The sequence below is a fragment of the Protopterus annectens genome, chromosome 3.part0 (assembly GCF_019279795.1).
Source record: "Protopterus annectens isolate FY-2018-M chromosome 3.part0, PAN1.0, whole genome shotgun sequence".
Taxonomy (NCBI): domain Eukaryota; kingdom Metazoa; phylum Chordata; order Ceratodontiformes; family Protopteridae; genus Protopterus; species Protopterus annectens.
In genome coordinates, this window is record NC_056731.1 from 1,762,630,771 (window position 1) to 1,762,651,472 (window position 20,702).

Below are 20,702 nucleotides of genomic sequence, written 5' to 3' on the forward strand. Positions count from 1 at the left end.
CTTATGGCATGGATAATATCTTGTTATATTTGCACGTATTGTTAAAGGACATGAATAGCTAAAGTTCAAAAAGAAATGTTATTTGTTTTAAATAATGTTTTTTTTTTCTTTTTTGTTCATACTTTTCATTAAATAAAAGTTGTGCTTATTTTTCCAGTTTAAACTGCTTCCTTTACAAGTTATTCCCTTTTTCAAAAAGGGAAAAAATCTTAACAGGCAATATAATTTTGACCATTTTATATTGTGCATGTCTGAATTCATTCATATAACATTCATATTCTCAGTCAGTACCAATCTTTCCTTAAACTTTACACTGTGTTAAATATAGGTCTTTCAAGGAGTGTACTCTGTATTTCTGAACATATATTCTTGACTTAACTGAAACACTCCTAGAACAAATAGAAAAGTGCTGTATACTGGTACAATGCTAATTTTAAGAGGGTAGCTAGATAAAGAGCCACAGAGCTAATTATACAGGTATTATGAACAGAATAATGCTGGCAATCTGAATAAATGACCACATAATTAAAGAGGAGAATGGTACCAACAGGAAAAGCATTCCTAAGCTGAGCTATGGCTAGACCAATGCTACATTAGGGCACGTGACCAGTGTGATATATATTGAATTAAAGCAAGCTGAAGTGGATGAGTTAGTACGTTCACAAGTGTGGTGTAGCACCACATAGCTTCATCTCATGTTCATCTGGCTCAGAAACGGCAGCAAAGTGACCACCAGACAGAACAGTATGAGTAAGTACAATAAAATCAAACAAACAGCCAAAAAACAAGAAGATAAATGATGAAGCAGTAAACAGACTTCCCAAGGCACAAAATCTGTTAGATGACGCATGCAAGCAGATCAGTTGGCAAAAAAAAAAACACTTTTATTCAAGACAAAATGTATATTGGTTAGCGCTTCCATTTAACAAAATGTTAAACTTCATCAGACAACAATTTCCTAAGGTCACTTACTTATATATCTATATATATATATATATATATATATATATATATATATATATATATAGATATATAGATATATATAGATATATAGATATATATAGATATATATATATAGAGAGAGAGAGATATAGATATATATATATATATATATATATATATATATATATATATATATATATATATATACTTCCTAAACTTTTCATTGGCTGATTCCAGCATTAATATTAAAACAAAATTTAAAACTACAAGATGTTACAAAAACTTACAAAACCTAATCATGTATACACTATAATACCTCCATGCCTGCTTCAACTGAAAATTAATTATATATAGTAAAATTTTATTATTATTTACATAAATATAATATCATCTCTTTAATATACATATATATATATATATATATATATATATGTGTATATATATATATGTATTAAACTATATATATTAAAAAGTGCCTGTTTGTCTAGATATGTGTTTAGTGCATTAACATCAAGTCTCTATTCTAAAACATCAATCACTTATAAAATATGTAAACAAATATGTATCAACACAAAATGATAACTGCAGTCTGCCCAGTCTGTCACATGTGTGGAAGTTTGGATGTCTGTTAGGCAGCATGGTCAGTCCATCTACTACCTGCATAGACTGCATACAACAGCATGCATTATTTTATTCCATTTTGTTTGCAATGCAGTTGATACTTTTGAACCAAACACTTTCTCTGTTCCAGTCCTGCAAGGTATTGTGCCCACCTCTGTTTTGGCTGTGGTACTACTGATACATGTTCCTCACCTGACTCTCCTCACAGGTCTTCTGCTGCTGGTACTACTGGTAAGTAAGGTCCTGTGGCAGTGTTCACCTGCTGCTCCACCTGTTTGTGCAATGCCATGTTGTGCAGCATGGCAGCACAATAAACATTTTGCTGCAGATGACTTGTAAAGCAGAGCAGCTTTTGATGCATTGAAGCAATGGAATGGTCCACGGAGTAGGCCAAACATATTATCCACTACATTATTTGTTTCAACACATACTGTTTTATGCATGCATGGGTCCCCTTAAATTATCTATGGTATGATCTCAGTTATTCTCATGAGGGGTCATATAAAACTATCAACCATGGGATGGGTAAGGCCAATTTATAATCAAATAGGGTAGGTTATTTCAAACACAAAAAGGGAAATTAGATAGGCTTAAAATGTCCCGCAAGGACAGCTAGCCTAGTACTTACCTATGAACCTGTTGTTTTAAAGGTCCTTTCCTGTATAATCTGGGACTGTGTTGGGTATTATCAACCAGAGCTCTATGGTATATATGGCATTATGTGTAAGCCACAGCAAACAACTTTTCATAAGTGGCCTGCTCCCTGCTTGCTTTGTACCTGTACATATTGGCTTATCTATGCAGCATGTGTGTTCTCCTACCAGCTAGATGACCCTATGTGAAATACTCTTACAGGAACCTTTGGTATAGGCTGGATGTGCATCACATGTGTGAATCATGAGAACTACCTGACTGGCACATGCACACATTATAAATTATGCCTTGGGCATTACAGAGCATCTAGCAGTTAATGGGGAAGAAGCCCTTCCTGCAGTCCCATTGGACCACATGAGCCCTTGATGTCGGTGCATGTGTAATCTATGGCCACCAGGATCTCAGAAAAATTAGCAATGTCATAAAACTTTCATATTATTCTGGTTCTCTTAGCTGCATTCCTGAGGAAGCAGATATATTCCTCCACATTTTCTAGCAAAATACCAAGGAATTAGTTCAGGATTCATGAAGCTGATGCTTACAGTATTCTTAATACATCCCTAGTAAGTCATTATGGCTAAGATGGTTAAATCTACATATACCTTAGCATCCACAGGAAATGGAATATCATGCATCCCCCTTTCTTCCACTTGTGAGAAACACAGCTTGACAAGGTTGAGTGCAACCTCCCTGTACACATGAAAATTATCCACTTTCTGCTGGTCAGTGAAAAGATAGTATGTCAGGTGGTGTTGGCACCTCCTGCAGTACCACTACATGCAACATTGTGTGCAATGGCTGTGACAGTGGTTGCTAAGACAGGTTCTGGTACTAATACTGCTGCAAATGCATGCACCATGTCCCTAATATACACTTTAATTCTCACTGTTAAACATGGGGATGCACTGTGGCATTCCACACCTATTCATACATTTTTGAATCAGTTTGATATTTTTGGTGTTATCATTTGAATGCACCATTTGGTTCTTTTACACGGAATTTCTAATGTCCACATCATTATAAATTCATTACCCTGTACTATGTCTCTTAAATAATCATGCTGTATCTTCAAATCACCCTGCACATTGCCACTATATAGACTAATTTGTGCTGCATGATGTGTTAAATGTCTTTGGATTTATTCAGGAATCCCAGCCCAGTGGTATTACAGTGTAGATTGTAATCTGTCACCTACTGTATAACATCTCTTATTTTCAGAGAACTACTGTGAAATCATATTTATACCAGCTAATAGCCCTTATCAACAGGACAAAATCAAAAAAATTGTCCGACTGCATTTTTGTTTATTAACATGAGCCCTCGCTCCCTGCAATTCACACTGATACCCAGTCATGTCTGCTTCAGGTAGACTATGCATTCAGAATTAAAATGACTAAACATACAGAATGCAGGTGTTCTTTGTTAACAGCAGTGGTATGAGCTTTATATGTTAGGGAATTTTTTTATGTGACCTGGCCTTATATCTGTAATGGAATATCGTATAATGATTTCTAAGGTTAATCAGATGTCATTCCAGAAGCTTTCTGAATCTACCTAGTGTATGTATGAAATCATGCCAAAACACATTAGCTGGTCTAGCTACAGGACTCTTTATAGACTTGCATCATTAATGTTAGTATAATGTTTATGATTACAATTGTCTAATTCAGGTTTTCATACAAGTGGTGAATGGATACTTCATTTAGCACTAACTCCTTGACCTCAGTTCCCTAATATCATCTTTCTCTGGACATGAATGCTATTAAAATACTTAGGCTCAGTCATTCATTGTACACCTTTTAATTCAAGCATGCTAAACAGTGCTTTAGCTTTCTAACTAAAACATAAGAATTTCTATCATGTTATTTTAGAGTCAGTATATTGCATTCATAAAATGGAGAACTGAATAGATAAAATAATACTTTTTATTTGAAAATATGACTAGTATTCCATAACAAGGTGCAAAGTATTTGACCAAATATTATTTCATCAAAATGCAACTTCTTCCAGAATTTATCATTATCATTCCACCACAGTGTGTTCTCTTATAACAGCAGGGTTAAACTTTGAATTACTTTCTCTGCTAATCAATAATATATGAAGAAACTGATTATCTTGGTAAGTCACAGAGGCAACCTGAACTGAAGGTTAGATATAGCTTGATTAGATGGGCTAATGATTTAGGGAAGGTAGTGTGGACCATTTTCTATTTGAAGTGCCTTAGGAAAGAACAGTACTTTGATAGTCTTTGCTTGTAGACCTATCAGCAATTTGTTGGTCCTAAGCAAGGTCACTGCTTTTAAATTTGTGAAACTAAAATAGGTGTAACACAGGTTCCAAGAGAATCAGTGACCGAAACCATCAAAACATAGATACGACAATTTTAGCCATTGAAGTAGCAAGCACTGATAGTTTCTTGAAAATTGGGGATATTGATTATTTATCACATAACTTAATAATTTGTTCATACCGAATGTAAAGGCTAATGACGTTTTAGGAGCAAGACCTAAACTGAACAGCAACCCTACATTTATCCCTACTGTTGGTATCCTTCCTTTAAACCTCCCGCTCCCATACAAAGTCAGAGCGCCTGCGCGCTCAACCAGCAGGGGCAGAGGAAAGAGAAAATTCTCGGGCGAAACTCTGGAGGCACGACGGAAAACGAAGAAATGAACATCTTGTTTTTTAACCTTACCTCTACAGAGTTCACAGTAGATGAGCAATCCCTCCTTAATAAAGGTTTGTCCTTTATTCCTTCTAGGGGCAGTGAACTCTCAGAAACGTTGATAGCGGTTCGTATTTTCACCAGGAGACTCTCATTGAAGTTACTGTTTCTTGACTCTGCTAGTAATGATTTAACATATACAGCACAGGTATGCAAAAGAAAAAGTTTGTTTATGCCACCCATTCCTAACATGGTGGAATGTTTCGTACGTTCTTGTGAACATGACTTTTATGCATACTACAAGGACAATAAACGGAAAGGTGTCTATGTTAATCTTAATACCAACCAGAAGCGTTGTTTAGATGGTTTTTGTAATAATGAAGACATTACATTCAAACCTGCTGACAAAGGAGGGGGGGTGGTTGCAATGGACACCTCATTTTATGTTACGCTGATGCATGACATGTTGAATAATGATTCTGCCTATAAAATGATAGAAAAATCAAATGTCGACTCTATAGTAAGGGAAGTACATGATACAATTTATGATCTTTTGATGTGTCGAAGTATAGATAAAAGTTTATATGATTTTTTGTTGGTAGACTCCCCTTTAATACCCATAATCAAGGGCCTCCCAAAAATACACAAAGGCTTATATCCACCTCCCTTGCGTTCCATAGTTTCAGGGAGACATTGGGTAACTGAGAATGCTTCAATCTTTACACAGACCAAGCTTGGTCCTTTGGTTAAGTCAATACCCACAATTTTGAAGGACTCTTATGGTTTGCTACGTGAGTTAAAACATGATGCATTTTGTAACAGTATCCAAAAGAATACCTTAATGGTAACTTTGGATATTAGGAATCTGTTTACAAGCATCCCGAATGATTTTGGTTTGGAGGCCATTAGGGAATGTCTACATATACATGATACCTTGGACAATGCTGATCAGATGCTAGTTTGTAGTCTATTAGACATTGTATTGAACAATAATATCTTTCTTTTTCGTGACCAGATTTATGCACAAACATGGGGAGTGGCCATGGGCACTCCCTTTGCGAATGCATATGCAAATCTGGTCATTTATCAATGGGAAAGGAGGTTTATCTTTGGCAATCAGAGGTTCAAAAATGTAGTTTTATATAGGCGGTTTGTGGACGACATTCTGTTATTTTGAAACAATGATATAGACTCATTACATGAGTTTGTCGCCTACATGGAGTCTACTACTTCATTCCTAAAGTTTACTTTTGAATACTCACTGTTTTGTGTAAATTTCTTGGATATTACACTTACTAAAGATGATAATAATGAAATTACTACAACTTTATATAGGAAGCCATGCTGGAGAAATGGGATTCTCCATTTCGATAGCATGCATCCCCGGTATGTCTTCCGAAATGTTATAAAAGGACAGGTAACGAGAATTTTTAGACTTTGTAGTAAGTTAGAGGATGCTCATATGCTGAATGACTACCAAAAGTACTGCTTCAGCAATAGAGGATACCCTGCAGCTTTAGTAGAGGATTTAACTTCCCCCATGCACATGATGCCTAAATATAGTAAAAATATGAGCTTTAGCCGCTATTCCAAAAGGGATGAGGTGAGGATCGCTTTCAGTATTAAATACACAAATGATATACAACACATTATGGGTATTGTGCACAATAATTGGAAAATACTTCTTCTTGACCCAATGTTGGCACGATTGGTGGGTGAAAGACCTACATTTAGGTTTAATAATAGTTTGAACCTAAAGAGGTTACTTTGTAATGAAAAAATGAGTATTCAACAATTGGATATCAGGGCATGCTATAAGAAGGGGACCTATCCATGCACAAAATGTAATATGTGTAAATATATATCTAAGAATCAGATATTTGAAGTACCAGGTATAAGAACAACCTATACACCCACATTTTATGCTACATGCAATTCAAGTAATGTTATCTACTTAGCTACCTGTGATTCATGCGATGCATACTATGTAGGCATGACCTCAAGGAGGCTTAAAGATCGCATGTATAATCATGTCTACGAAATAAGGAAGGGAAATACCAACAATGCATTGTCTAAGCACTGCCAGCAGTTTCCCCGACATCTTTTTAGTTTTAGAGTTATTCAGGTCATACAGAAGAATAAAAGGGAAGGCAATGCTATGGGATGCCTTGAGCTCCAAGAATTGAAGTGGATTCTAAGTTTTAGATCGCATGTTGAACCTGGCTTGAACTCAATGGTTAGCATTCATCCAGCTTTGTTAGGAGATGAATGAGCTCTCCTATATATTTATTTATATATCTGTTAAGGTCCACCTGTTGGTTATTGTGACTATATTGTTATTTTTATTTTTACCATTTTGACGCTCTAATGAATTAAAATTCATTTATTAAATATGATAAATGTTTTATGAATAAAACATTCTATAATGTATACATCCTATTGCAATCAATATACATAGTCAGTTATAACAATAAGTATAAATTACTAACTATATATGTTCACTTCATTTTGGCCTCACTTTCATTATATTAAATGTAGATACATGTTATTTAATGGAATCTAATGAACTATAAATACTATGTTATATTATACTTTTATAATATGATATCAATATATATTTTATTTCTATTTTATTATTATTTTTACATCGCATAAATTTCTATATATTTATATAAAGTTATGTTTATCTTTATTCACACCTAAATAGGCATTGTCCAGTGGTTTTGATTTTATAATGGTCCACTGCCTGATGATTTTATAAGAACTAGCTAGATCTTTGGGCTGGTTATTTGAGATAAAGTTCTATGTAAGTATTTAATATGAGCCATATAAAATGAACGTGATGATTGCCTGTATGGGTGAATACATTATATTATTATCTCGTCTTGTTTTGTTTAGTTGTTTCTGAATAGACACATATGTTTGAATTAGCTAGGTCTATTCAAATGATCGTACTTGACGAAAAATTTTAAGCTATTCTGTGTTGTTTCTTTAAACGTTTTACAAAATGGTTCACTAATTATCTTAATTGAGGGTTTGGATTGAATAATTGGGAAGTTTTAATGTATTTAAACACTGAATTTTAACTGATTAATGTAACCTGATGAAGCGCGCCATGGTGATGCGTGAAAGCGCTTGTTTCTACTGTTAAATAAAACTGCTTCTTCTTTTCAACGTGGTGGTTCCTTGCAGTTTTTCTACATATTCTCATACCGAATGTATCTTATAAATAAGGCATTTTTATTTCGTTATAGTACTAAAAACTATGGCTGCCTCTCTAGCAAGTTTACCTTATTTAGCGCAGAGCTAGATCCACCCAGGCTTGAAGACTCTGAAAGGTGTGCAATAGAAGCTTTTCATCAAAAGGGAAGAAAAAAGGCCTTTTTATTTAAATTTTGCTTAAATATTTTAAGCTGCACATATAGTGACCTTTATGGTGATACTTGTTTCTTCTTCTCTGCTTTTTGATCTTTTATCTGTTTGCATTTTTTAGTTTGTTCTTGGACCTTAGTCTTGTAACTTACTGCTAGATTTTGTCATTGTTTATGCATTATACTGCACTTCTATTTCCATAAATAGAATTACATGTAAAATGTAGATTTTGTTTTGTATTTTGAACCTAGACTGGACAATATTCTAGCTTATTTCACAGTTGTGGCAGGACTGTGATCTGCTACTGTATTTAAGCCTCATTTAGTCATTTATTACAGCATTACCGGTGAATTTCTGCATGGTCTGGAGCCAAAGTCTGTGGTAGGTTTGCAGTAATGACAGTATTGTGAATTCTGCTCCAGGGTCTGTGCTTCAGTACTTTTTATAGTTGTATATACCTGCTTAAAGTTGTATGCCAGTAATCTTGTGCTTTTATCTGTGGTGGGTTTGCAGTAGCACCAGCACTGTGAATTCTGCTCCAGGATTTGTGCTTCAGTAATTTTTATAGTTGTATAGACCTTATTAAAGTTGCATTACAGTGCTTTTCTGCTTACCTTGCTACTGTTTTTCCCCTGTTCTTTGAGTCTTTCCACCCACCACAGTGGCATTAAGCTAAACGTTTCTTAAATTCTAACCACATGACTTAACCTCCAGTTAGAGTTTTTTCCCTAAGCCCCCTGCCCTTTTCTTGTTGTGGTTTTAAAAGACTTTGTCTCTGGCTTCTGCTCCTTGTGGTAATCTGACTCTTAATGTCCCACCCTTCCATCTTTCATTGCCATTGTCTGTTGTGTAATCTATTTAAGTACTTTCAGAAGACACTGGACTGAACAGCTTTAGAATAGTTTTCTAAAGAAGTTCACAGCAAATAAAGTGAATAAAAGCATTAGTACTGATGTCTGTGCTTTCTTGGTTTTTGTTGGGCAGATCATTTTAGTTTACTGGTGGAGTTTCTGAGTTTCTAAGATTTGTTTTATTGTTTTGCATTTCAGTTAACTGCTTATAGTGTTGCTGTTTTATTTTTTACTTTATTTGTTGATTTTGGCATTAAGTCATTCTAAAACTTGAAATTGCCATGTCAGGTTAGTTTAAGTTTTGTTGTACCATTACACTTTCACGCAATCTTTCTTGGAGTTACTACATCAAGAGGTTGTCAGTGCCCTGAATAACACAAATGCCCAGAATGTAATTTTTATCTGTAAAACTTCCCTTAGAACTGAAGCCAGTAACTTAGCGTGGCTAAAGCAAAGCCATTGTGTGGAGACAAGCTCAGAGCAGCTAGTTTGCACATTAAACACCACTACTATCAAATCTTAGCACAGTCCAACTTAGTGTAGTGCCAAACCCCAGAGACTACCCAAGGAGAACTACCAGTCCACGACTTACAATAGCCCACCCAAATAAAGGTCCAGACAACATGGATAAGCAATTTCCAAATGTCTCCCTAGCCAGCTTGATAGATATGGGCATACCAAGACAATATAGCAATGGTCTCATGTTCACAGATAACCATTTAATCCTTAAGAAACAAACGCAGTATGTGAGAGGTGCAAATCCACAATTTCACTAGAGACAAAATCTCACATGCAAAGTTGTTAAGAATACACACACTACATCCACCACACATAGTGTTCACCACACACAAAGATCAACCTATGATGAGGCTCTAAAATGCCATCTTATAAAACCTCAAAGACCTCTTCAGCTTAAAAACAATGATGCCTATCCTCAGCAATCCATAAAACATTCACCAAGAGCAACACCACACACAACAGATTATTCCTACACCTCACTGGAGCCCCAAAAAGCAAAGCCCATAAGGCAAGGAACTCAACTGTATAACACAGATGCCACACTCAACACACTCAACAAGGAAAAGATTACAGTTAGTTGTTTATCTGTAGCCTGGATCTGCCAAATTGCACGTCCTCTAGAAACTACAACGTGGATACCATCATGAATCAATCATTGTCCATGTGGGAACTAATGACATGAGATGCACTTCCCCAAATTATATGAAGAGATACATTGCTGATCTCTCTGAATATGAATCTGAGGCAGGTATGTGCCTTGCACTGAGCAGCATTCTCCCTTCAAAAAGGATGATATCACAGTATGTATAAACAAAAGATGAGTGACTTCAATAATTGACTTAGTTTCTGATGTCTTACATGGGAGTCAATATTTGTCAGCATGGGTGGACATGATTAACAGATCACATATTGCTTTGCAAAGGATGGTCTGCACCTGGCTTCCCTAGGCTTCTATATATTGGCTAACACTTTAACCACCTCTCAGAGCATCTTTTAGGCAATGTGAGAAACGTACCAACATAGGAAATAAAACCCAAAGAAATCAAAAGGTATTACTGCTCAATGCTAGGAAACTACACAAGAAACTCCACACCCTACAAGCTCTCCTCACTCAGGAGAATATAAACATCTGTGCTGTTACAGAGACATAGTTTAAATCTGCATAAAATATTCTGGCAGTGGAAGGCTATAGTGCCTTCCAAACATGTAGACCATCAGCTGTATAGACATGGACAAAAGACGGAGGAGTCTCAGTCTACATTAACAACAAACATAACTCTACAATGGTTAAACAGGACAATGCCCTGGAAATTATCCGCATGCAAATCAACATAGACAAAATCTCATACTATATCCTAGCAAGCTATAGCCCATCCTCTATGTCCCTAACATCCTGCAGCTTGTACCTAGGCATACTGGAGGCACTCACCCTTTAACCAAATACCCGATTCATGGCAGACTTTAACTACCTCTCTACAGACTGTGAAACATACACTGCATCATACTCACAATCCTGGACTTTATTAATGCAAATACCCTTGACCAGATAGTGTGCACGTGCACGAGAGGTTAAAACATACTGGACCTGGTACTCAAACTCACAGGCACAATGCTTCCTGTTAATGAAATCCAGGAAGCATTGTGCCTGGTACTCAAACTCACAGGCACAATGCTTCCTGGATTTCATTAACATGAACACCCTGGACCAGATACTGCATGCTCCAACCATAGGAGCAAATATACTGGATCTATTTTGATCTAGTACTCACCAACATGGGAGAGTGCTGCACCCCCTCCCCTGTGTCACATCTTCACTAGTGAGGTTGGATCAGAAAGCTATCTCCTTTGAAATATAAAGCAACCTGAAAAATTCAACTAAACCTGTAATAGTTAGGAACTATTCTAAGGTAAACTACATCATATTAAGCGATATTCTGTCAAACTTCAAGGCTCCTCATAACCCCAGGACCACAGCTACCTATACAGAATTATTCACAGAAAGCCTGTAAAACCTGTAAATGGCTGCATAGGGGATTGAACAATTACCAGAAGTGAGGCTAAAATAAACACCAAAAACAAACCCCTCCGATGGAATCCTCATCTCAACCGGGAATATAAAAACATAAAAAAGTCACAGCCAAAATCAGAAACATCAACCTCCATAAAGAAAAAAACTCTCTGATTCGACTAAGCAAAAAGCTAGGGAGACTAATTAAGTCTAACAAGGCCAACTACAAGATCAAGATAGCCTCTCAGGCTAAGGACAATCACCAGACCTTCTTTAGCTATGTCAAAAATTTTAAAGCTAACACACAGCAGTATGCTGAACCTTTGGGTAACCTCACTACCTTCAGTGATCTGGGAGACATGATGAATCTACTGGCTGACAAATTCAGTTCAGACTTCCCCCTCACTCCCTCCCCCACAGCTACCCCTGTGAAATCCCTATTAATATAATCCCTGCAACTATTAGTGGAGATCAGGTTCTGGAGGTGCTCACTAAGACCAAAAAACTCTGCCTCAGTGGGCGCTGATAATATCCCTGGCTGCCTCCTGAGTAGTCTAAAACATAACCATTTGAGACCCTCTTCAAGTACAGTCTCAAAACAGGTTATGTACCAAGTGAATGGAAGACTGCAAAGGTCATCCCTTTTCATAAGGGCAGACCATCAACCGACCCTGGGAACTGCAGACCCATCAGTCTGATAAGTCTTATATGTAAAGCCATGGAATGAATTATCTTAAAAATGATCAACAAGGACAATGGCAACCTACACACACACACACACCCACTCACACACACACACACACACACACACACACACACACACACACACACACACACACACACACACACACACACACACACACACACACACACACACACACACACACACACACACACACACACACACACACACACTCACTGGGCCCATCCCAGTTTGGCTTTGTTAAAGGAATGTTGTGCCTACATAACCTGGGTGATTTCTTTGAGAAGGTCACTAGGGCAATAGACGAGGCTAAAGCAGTGCATACCGTATACCTTGACCTTGCCAAGACATTCAATACAATACACCACTCAGGCATTGTTGACAAACTCTCTAAACTAGGCATAAATCCTGACATAACTTGCTGGACTGCTGGCTGGCTCACTGATAGAACCCAAGAAGTCAGAAATGGTGATTCCGCATCCACCAAGAGACCAGTCAACAGGTGAGTACCTTAATTATCTGTGCTGGGATTGCTTCTGTTTGACATCTACTTCTCAGAAGTCAAGACTAATGTCAAAGGCCTTTGGCTCACCAAGTTCATAGATGACTGTAAATTGAGAGCTATCATAGATTCTGCCCATGACATGGAAATCTTGCATGAGGGTCTCTCACAAAAGCAAAGACTAGTGTCAAAGCGACAGTTTAAAATCCAACACCAAGAAACACATTATAATTCCCTTTGGGAAATTGTCCACACAAGTTAATTACTCCAAAAAAAAAAAAACACCCCTAAGAGACTATCTGGTAGTTAGGAATTTGAGAACATATGTAGACAGTAATCTGGTCTTCGACTAACATGTAGCAAAAATAGTAAGAAAACCATTCTGTGCCACTTGACGTATAGTTAAGGGCATGGCTTCCAGGTCCAAGGAAGTTACAGTGCCAATCTACTCAAGTTTATAGGTTAGTACTAGATTAACTGCTCTTGCGAACTATTTTAAGCCTATCCAATTATCCCTTGTGAGACTCAAACCCTGCACCTTGTGTTTGTAAGGCAAATACCTTAACCATTAGGCCACCCTCTCAACCCTTCAGCACTTATCAGATCTATCATTGTACACAATACCCCCTTTATCATGTACCTAATCAGACACTTGCAGCAGTTGGATTGCCCACAGAGGTTCCTCACCAACAGAATCTAGGGCATGAATACGCTCTCCTACACAGATCACCTAAAGGTCCTGCTCTGTACTCAGTATCCAACAAACACCTGAGAGGTGATCTATGCCTGGCTTATAAGACATCCTCAGATCCAGCCACAATGGATCTTTTGCACCTCCACAAAACAAACAGCACTAGAGACAGTAAATCTAAGGATTTGAACTTCACTTGTTATAAACAGAGCATGCTGGAGGGACAGATATGTGATACAAAGGATTCTTGTGTTTTGGAATAGGCTCCCCATTCTTATGAAGCAGAGTTCATCATTGATCCTATTCAAATGAAACCTTAATCACTGGATGAGAAATCACAAATTCATCACTAATCTGGGTCCCATATCTCTGATGGGCAAAGGCCATCAGTAATATATTTCCAATAAACAACCCCCTACAAGCTCCATACCTAAACCCTTACTAACATTCTCCCCTCCTAATAGATACCCAAAGTACCCTGGAACAAAATGGGGTTGGGGAGCATGGCTAGGCTTATAAAGGCCCCACTGATCATTACACTGGTAACATCCTATGAACCTATAGAACAAATTATCAAGGAAATAATAAACAACAACATAAGCAACCTTCAGACACTAAACCCAACCCAGTCTGGCTTTGTCAAGGGACGATAATGTCTACTAAACATCCTTGACTTCTTTGAGAAGGTCATCAAGGCAACAGATGAGGGGAAGAGTGTACATACTGCCTACCTGAGCCTGGCTAAGGCATTTGATACAATACCCCACTTGGGTATAGTTGACAAGCTCACTGAATTGGGTATAAACCCCTCCATAACTCACTGGATTGCCAGCTAGCTCACAGACAGGACCCATGAAGTAAGAACTGATGATACCATATCCACCAAAAGACCAGTTACCTGTGGGATACCTTAGGGCTGTGTACTGAGGCTGCTCCCATTTGGCATCTACTTCTAGGAGGCAAAGGCTAATGTCAAGGCCCTTTGGCTGACCAAGTTAGCAGATGACTGCAGATTGGGAGCTATCATAGACTCCCCGCATGACAAAAAGACCTTAAAAGAGGGTCTAACACAGACAACTGAATGGTGCAAAAGTCATAAATTACATCTCAATGCTAAGAAATGCATAACAGTGTCTTTTTGGAAAGCTGCCACCCGGGCTAATTCCTCCATTGAAAAGACACCACTAACAGCTGATCCAGTAGTCAAGAATCTGGGAACATACGTAGACAGTAATCTGGCCTTTGACAAACATGTGGCCAACGTAGTAAGAAAATCATTGTATGTCACCCAGTTTATAAGTTAGAGAATGGAATCCAGGTTCAAGGAAGCACAGTACTACTTTATTTGCCCCTTATGAGACCCATCATTGAGTATAATGCCCCCTTCACCATGTTCCTGACCAAACATATGCAACAATTGGAAAGCCCCAAATGTTCCTTACCAGAAGAATCCAGGGTATAAACACATTGTCTTATATGGACTGCCTTAAAGCCCTATCTCTATACTCTGCTGGCTGCCTACAGGTTATTGAGCGGCAGTCTATGCCTGGCATGCAAGGCATCCTCAGATCCAGCTCTGCTGGACCATTTGCACATCCACAAAATGAAAGTATCAGATCCACAAGATCCAAAAATGTAAAAGTTTGCTTATGACATAAATAATGCATGTTGGCGAGACAGATATGGGATGCATGGCTAAGCTTAAAAAGGCCCTTGTGGTCATTAGCCTAGTAAACACCTATGAACCTATGTGCTCTCAGAGGATCCCATTGCACTGGAACAGGCTCCCCATCCATGTGAACCAGATTCCATCCTTAAACCTATTTAAGCATAACCTTGACCAATAGATGGAAAATGAGAAATTAACCCTGGGTCTGGCTCCCATGTTCCTGATATATCTGTACAGCTGCACCATAACACTGTTTTCGGTAATTCTGTACAGAAGTGTTTCCTGTCTGTGTCTATCAAGTAAAATTATTCGTTGAATTTATTTATTTATCTTTATTTATTTATCAGGACACTTCCCCTACACTTTTTAAAAATTGCCTTGGGATTTTTTTATATCTACTTGATCTACCACCGACTCAGGCAGATGGGGCATCAGTTTAATGTCTCATCTGAAGGAGGACACATTCAAAAGTGTAGCAACCCCCCCCCCCCATGTTACACTGTAGTTTCAGCAATCCATCTGCCTGGCATGGGAATAGACCTCACAGCCTTCTGCACCAAAGGTAAGTGTGTTACCTGAGCAGAAAATAGTGGCATAGGAAATAAATCTGAAATTCTGTACCCTGTAAAGGCAATAAAGTAAAAACAAGGCAGTTACTTATACCAGTTTATGTTTACATTGAGCAGTTGCCTACACACTACGGACCTTGTTTTTTTTTTCATAATGTGGATAGAAGGTTCCATTGTTTAAAATTTCAATATCCAGACTTCCTTTTTTGCTGTTATGTGATACTGAACAGTGAGAATTGATCAGCTGTCTTCATTGGATAGGTTTCCTTTTGATTCTGAGACAACAGCATGTCCAGGACTCAGAAACAATTTGAAAGTGTGTTAAGTAAAATAGTAGGGTGATTGGAGAGGTGCTGGTTGGGGCATACAGAAGCATAAGTAGGGTGATCAAGCTACCCAGAGAAACAATGTGCTCAGCATCATTTGTAAATGGCCACATACTGATACATAAATGAGATACATTATGCTAATGAGGGGAAATAACATGGCAGCATGTTTCTACCACAAAGAGCCAGTTTAGGCACTGAATTCGACACTGTCATTTCTGGGAGATAAATCAAGAGAGCCAATCACAAGATCACATGCAAGAGTGGCTGACATACAATTCAGGTAGACTTCCACCTAGTAAGGATAGGGCACTGGGGTAGAATCAATGATTGCAAAGTCATCCCCAGTGAAACAGTTGGCCCACAGCATTAACAACTGGTTGACAAAATCATCTGCAAGCAGTGGTCAGAGAATGCTTAGAGATCAACAGATACTAGGCTGAAGACCTGGAAGATGACTGAAGAGAAAGCACAAGAGTTCAAGGAAATACTCAGGGTTCTAGCACCTCAAGAATAGGAAATAGGTGGAGTTGAAGAAGAATGACAGCACCTCAAAACAGCATGTGTGAGGATCATAGACCATATATATGCTGAGGCTGGTACGGAAATAAGGTTCTATTATACCTGTATATTTTATATTATACTTATCTTTTACATAAATTGTGGCTGAAAATGGTAAAAGTAGCATTCCATATCCCACTTTAGCAAATTAAATAAGTTTAAAGACTGTCCCTTATTTTGTCCTGCAATAGGCAAAGCCATTTATATCAAAATAATTACACTTGAGCAGAAAGCTGGGAGTAACTGGTATTGTGTACAGTATTAGGGGGAGCTACCCTTTATCATTCTGAGATACATATGGTCATGGTCCTTGTGTTCTTCTAACTTCTCATGGTCATACAGGAGGCCAGGGACATAAGTCATTTCATGAGGGAATCAAATGCCATCATTCCCTGCATTCTGACACAGACAGGCATACTCCTATCATATGATGTCGGGGGAACCACTATCTGTCTGCCTGGGATGACATGACTGACGGACCTCGATGCTTTGCCAGAGATGGCCTGCACCTGTCACCCCTGCACTTCTAGATAATGGCCAAGGCACTTGCCACCCCTATAGTGCCTTTTTATGCAGTGTGCCAAAGACCAAATTACCACCGTAACAGCTACAAACAAATGCAGTCTGAGGGTCATGTTGCTCAATACTAAAAGTCTAAATCTCAAAATGTACCCCACTAGAGGTAGCAACATCCTTGACCTGGTCCTTACTAACATGGGCAACTGTTGCTCTACACCCATGGTCAGCTAATCCCTGGTTAGATCCAACCACAAACTAATCACCTTGAAAATCTACATCTCTCCCACCCACCCACCCCTGCAAAGGTAACCACCATGACAAACTTCTCCAAAGCTAACTTTGGGCCCCTAAAAACAGAGGAGACTAACTTCATGGCACCAATTCAAATGGAGAATAGTTGCGTGACCACCGAATCATACAGCAATGCACTGTATGAACATGTATACAAATGCATGGATCTCGCCATACCCAATAGAACCAAGAGGCTCTCCTCCAAAAAAAGGAAGACAATCTGGTAATCCCTGCCATAAACAAACTCTACAACAGAAGGAGGAAACTGATGCAGAATAAGGTGAAGCCCCAAGACTGGAAAAACTCCCTTATCAGCCTCAACAAAAAGTTGAGATCCCTCATCAAATCCTCTAAAGCTAGCTATGAAAACAAAATTGCAGCAGATAGTAAAGACAACCACAAGGCCTTCTATAGTTATGTAATGAATCTCCGCAGCAATACCCAGATTTGCACTGAGCTACTGCACAATGGTACCTCCTATACTGAGCCAACAAATATTGCCATTATGCTGGCTGACAGATTCAGTGCCAACTTTATCCCTCTCCCCCCCCCCAAAGGACCAATCACAATGACAGTAGATTGCCAGGCACCCGGTATTACCGCTGCACAGGTTAAAATAGCACTGTCCAAGGCCAAGAATACAGCTTCTATGGGACCTGACAATATCCCTGGCTGTGTTCTACATGAACTACAGAGTGAACTGGCACCTCACCTGTGTGCCCTGTTCAATCACAGCCTCACCTCAGGCTTTGTCCCTACCGAATGATGCACTGCTACAGTCATCCCTATCCACAAAGTAGTACTGACTACAGACCCTGGGAACTATCACCCCATTAGCCTGATGTGTCTGATATGCAAAGCTATGGAACACATCATCATGGACCTAATAAACAAGGATATAGGGAATCTCCAAACTCTGCATCCCACACAGTTTGGTTTTGTGAAGGGTACATCATACCTGCTCAACTTGGTCGACTTCTTTGAGTCAGTCATCAGAGCTTTTGATGAAGGCAAGGTGGTTCATACAGCCTACCTTGATCTCACCAAGGCCTTTGATACCATTCCCCACTCAGGAATCATGGAAAAACTCACTAAGCTAGGCATCAACTACTATATCATTAGGTGGGTTGCAAACTGGCTCACAGATAGAACCCATAGTGTGAAAGTAGCTGACTCCAAGTCAGACTGCCGACTAGTCACGAGTGGAGTCCCACAGGGTTCGGTCCTGGGTCCTCTCCTGTTTGGTATCTACTTCTCTGAAGTCCAGGCCAATACAAAGGGACTCTGGCTGACAAAGTTTGCAGATGATTGCAAGCTGGGAGCTATTATTAACTTCCCAAGTGATGTTGACATCCTACAGAATGGCCTCACTGAGACCAACGACTGGTGTCAAAACCATGGCCTTAAGCTCAATGCCAAAAATTGCGTCATTATCCCCTTTGGGAAAAACCCGATTCCCATGAATTACCACATTGATGGTAATCCACTGAACACAGAAGGCGTTATAAGAGATCTAGGAACACAGGTTGACAGCTACCTCTCTTTTGATCACCACATTGCCACTGTGGTCAGAAAGTCTTTCTATGTGGCACATCTCATTACTAAGGGTATTGCATCCAGGAAGAAAGAGATCATTGTCTCCCTCTACTCTTCCCTCATTAGGCCAATCATCAAGTACAATGCCCCATTTGGCATGTACCTCTCTAGACACCTGCAACAACTGGAGAGGCCACAAAAGTACCTCACAAAGAGGATCCTAGGCCTTAAACACTTGTCCTATATGGACAGACTCAAAGAACTCCAACTATTCTCTGTCTCATATCGCCTACTTAGAGGCGATCTCTGCTAGACTTACAAAGCCATGCCTGACCCAGCTCTGTTAGAAATGCTACATATAAAGAAATCCCAATCCCTGCACACCACATGGTCCAGAGACCTCAACCTCATTACCACAATCAACAGAACATGCTGGAGGGACAGGTTCATAACCCAGAGACTGCCCATGCTATGGAATAGACTTCACATACATGTCAAGCAGAGCACCTTGCTGACCCTCTTCAAGAGAAATCTTGATGAGTGGATGGGAAACAGAAAATTCAATCCGAGGATAACTCCAGTGGCTTTACTCGACAAAGGCATTGGGGACTAAGGTTGGGTGGCACTATGCCAGGGTAATCCTATGGCTAGGCTTGTAAAGGCCCCAGGGCCATTAGCCTAGTACATACCTATGAACCTATGAACTCCTAAATAGACATGAGCTGAATCTATCATGTTTAGACAATAAGGGGACACTGTTTCTGTTTTTATTTCTTGCTAAAGTATTTATCTGGAAAAAATAATATTCTTTATTTCAAAAAATGAACATATTCCCATTGCCACAAAAAGTGTTAAAATGTTGAAAATAACATGTTTTTTAAGGACACCATCCAACAGAAGAATTAACAGTGAGAAAAATGAAGATAAATTACAAGATTAAGATATGACAACATAGTACACAGAAAAAATAGCACAAAGGCCTTCACTGTAATGTAGATTTTCACTATCAAAATACAAATGTGATAGCTACCTCAGAGAAAAAGTTATTTGTTAAAAAATTTGAATTTAGTATTTTATGTCACACACACAGACTGGAATGTGGAAGATGGTGGTGACAGAAAACACTTAAAACAAGTTAAAGGACCAATAGTCAAGGACATATAGTCCTGCCAAGTAGAAAAATATTACAACTTAATGAAATACATAATACATTCAGTCCAGATCCAGGACAGTCTATGAGTAAAAGCAAATATAATAAAGTTAAGTTATGCACAAACTACATTCATAGCCTATCATGGAGAAGGGAAGATTAAGGTATGTACATAATAGGACTGTTTGCCGAAGACCGCTAGGACCAGGGCAGTACTTCTATACTATTCTGTAGCAATGCAACCTAGTCAGTCAACAATAAAAAGTGATCTTTCTCCAAAAACCGATGCCTAATAAAAGCACATTTTTTTTTTCAAAATGAATCTCAGCTTCTGACTCAATTCTTACTGTCAAAAGTTGTTTTCTTACTATTGTCTACCCAAAGAATTAGCAAATTAAGGCAATCACACTCACTTGTTGTAATATGTATAAATCCTTTCCTGTCAGTGGATGCTAAAAAGTAAAGCATGGGTGGGTGTCATCTTTTCCCCATAAATAAATATGCTTTATAATGTATTTGTTTATTTGTATTTGTATTTTTAACAAGGATAGAG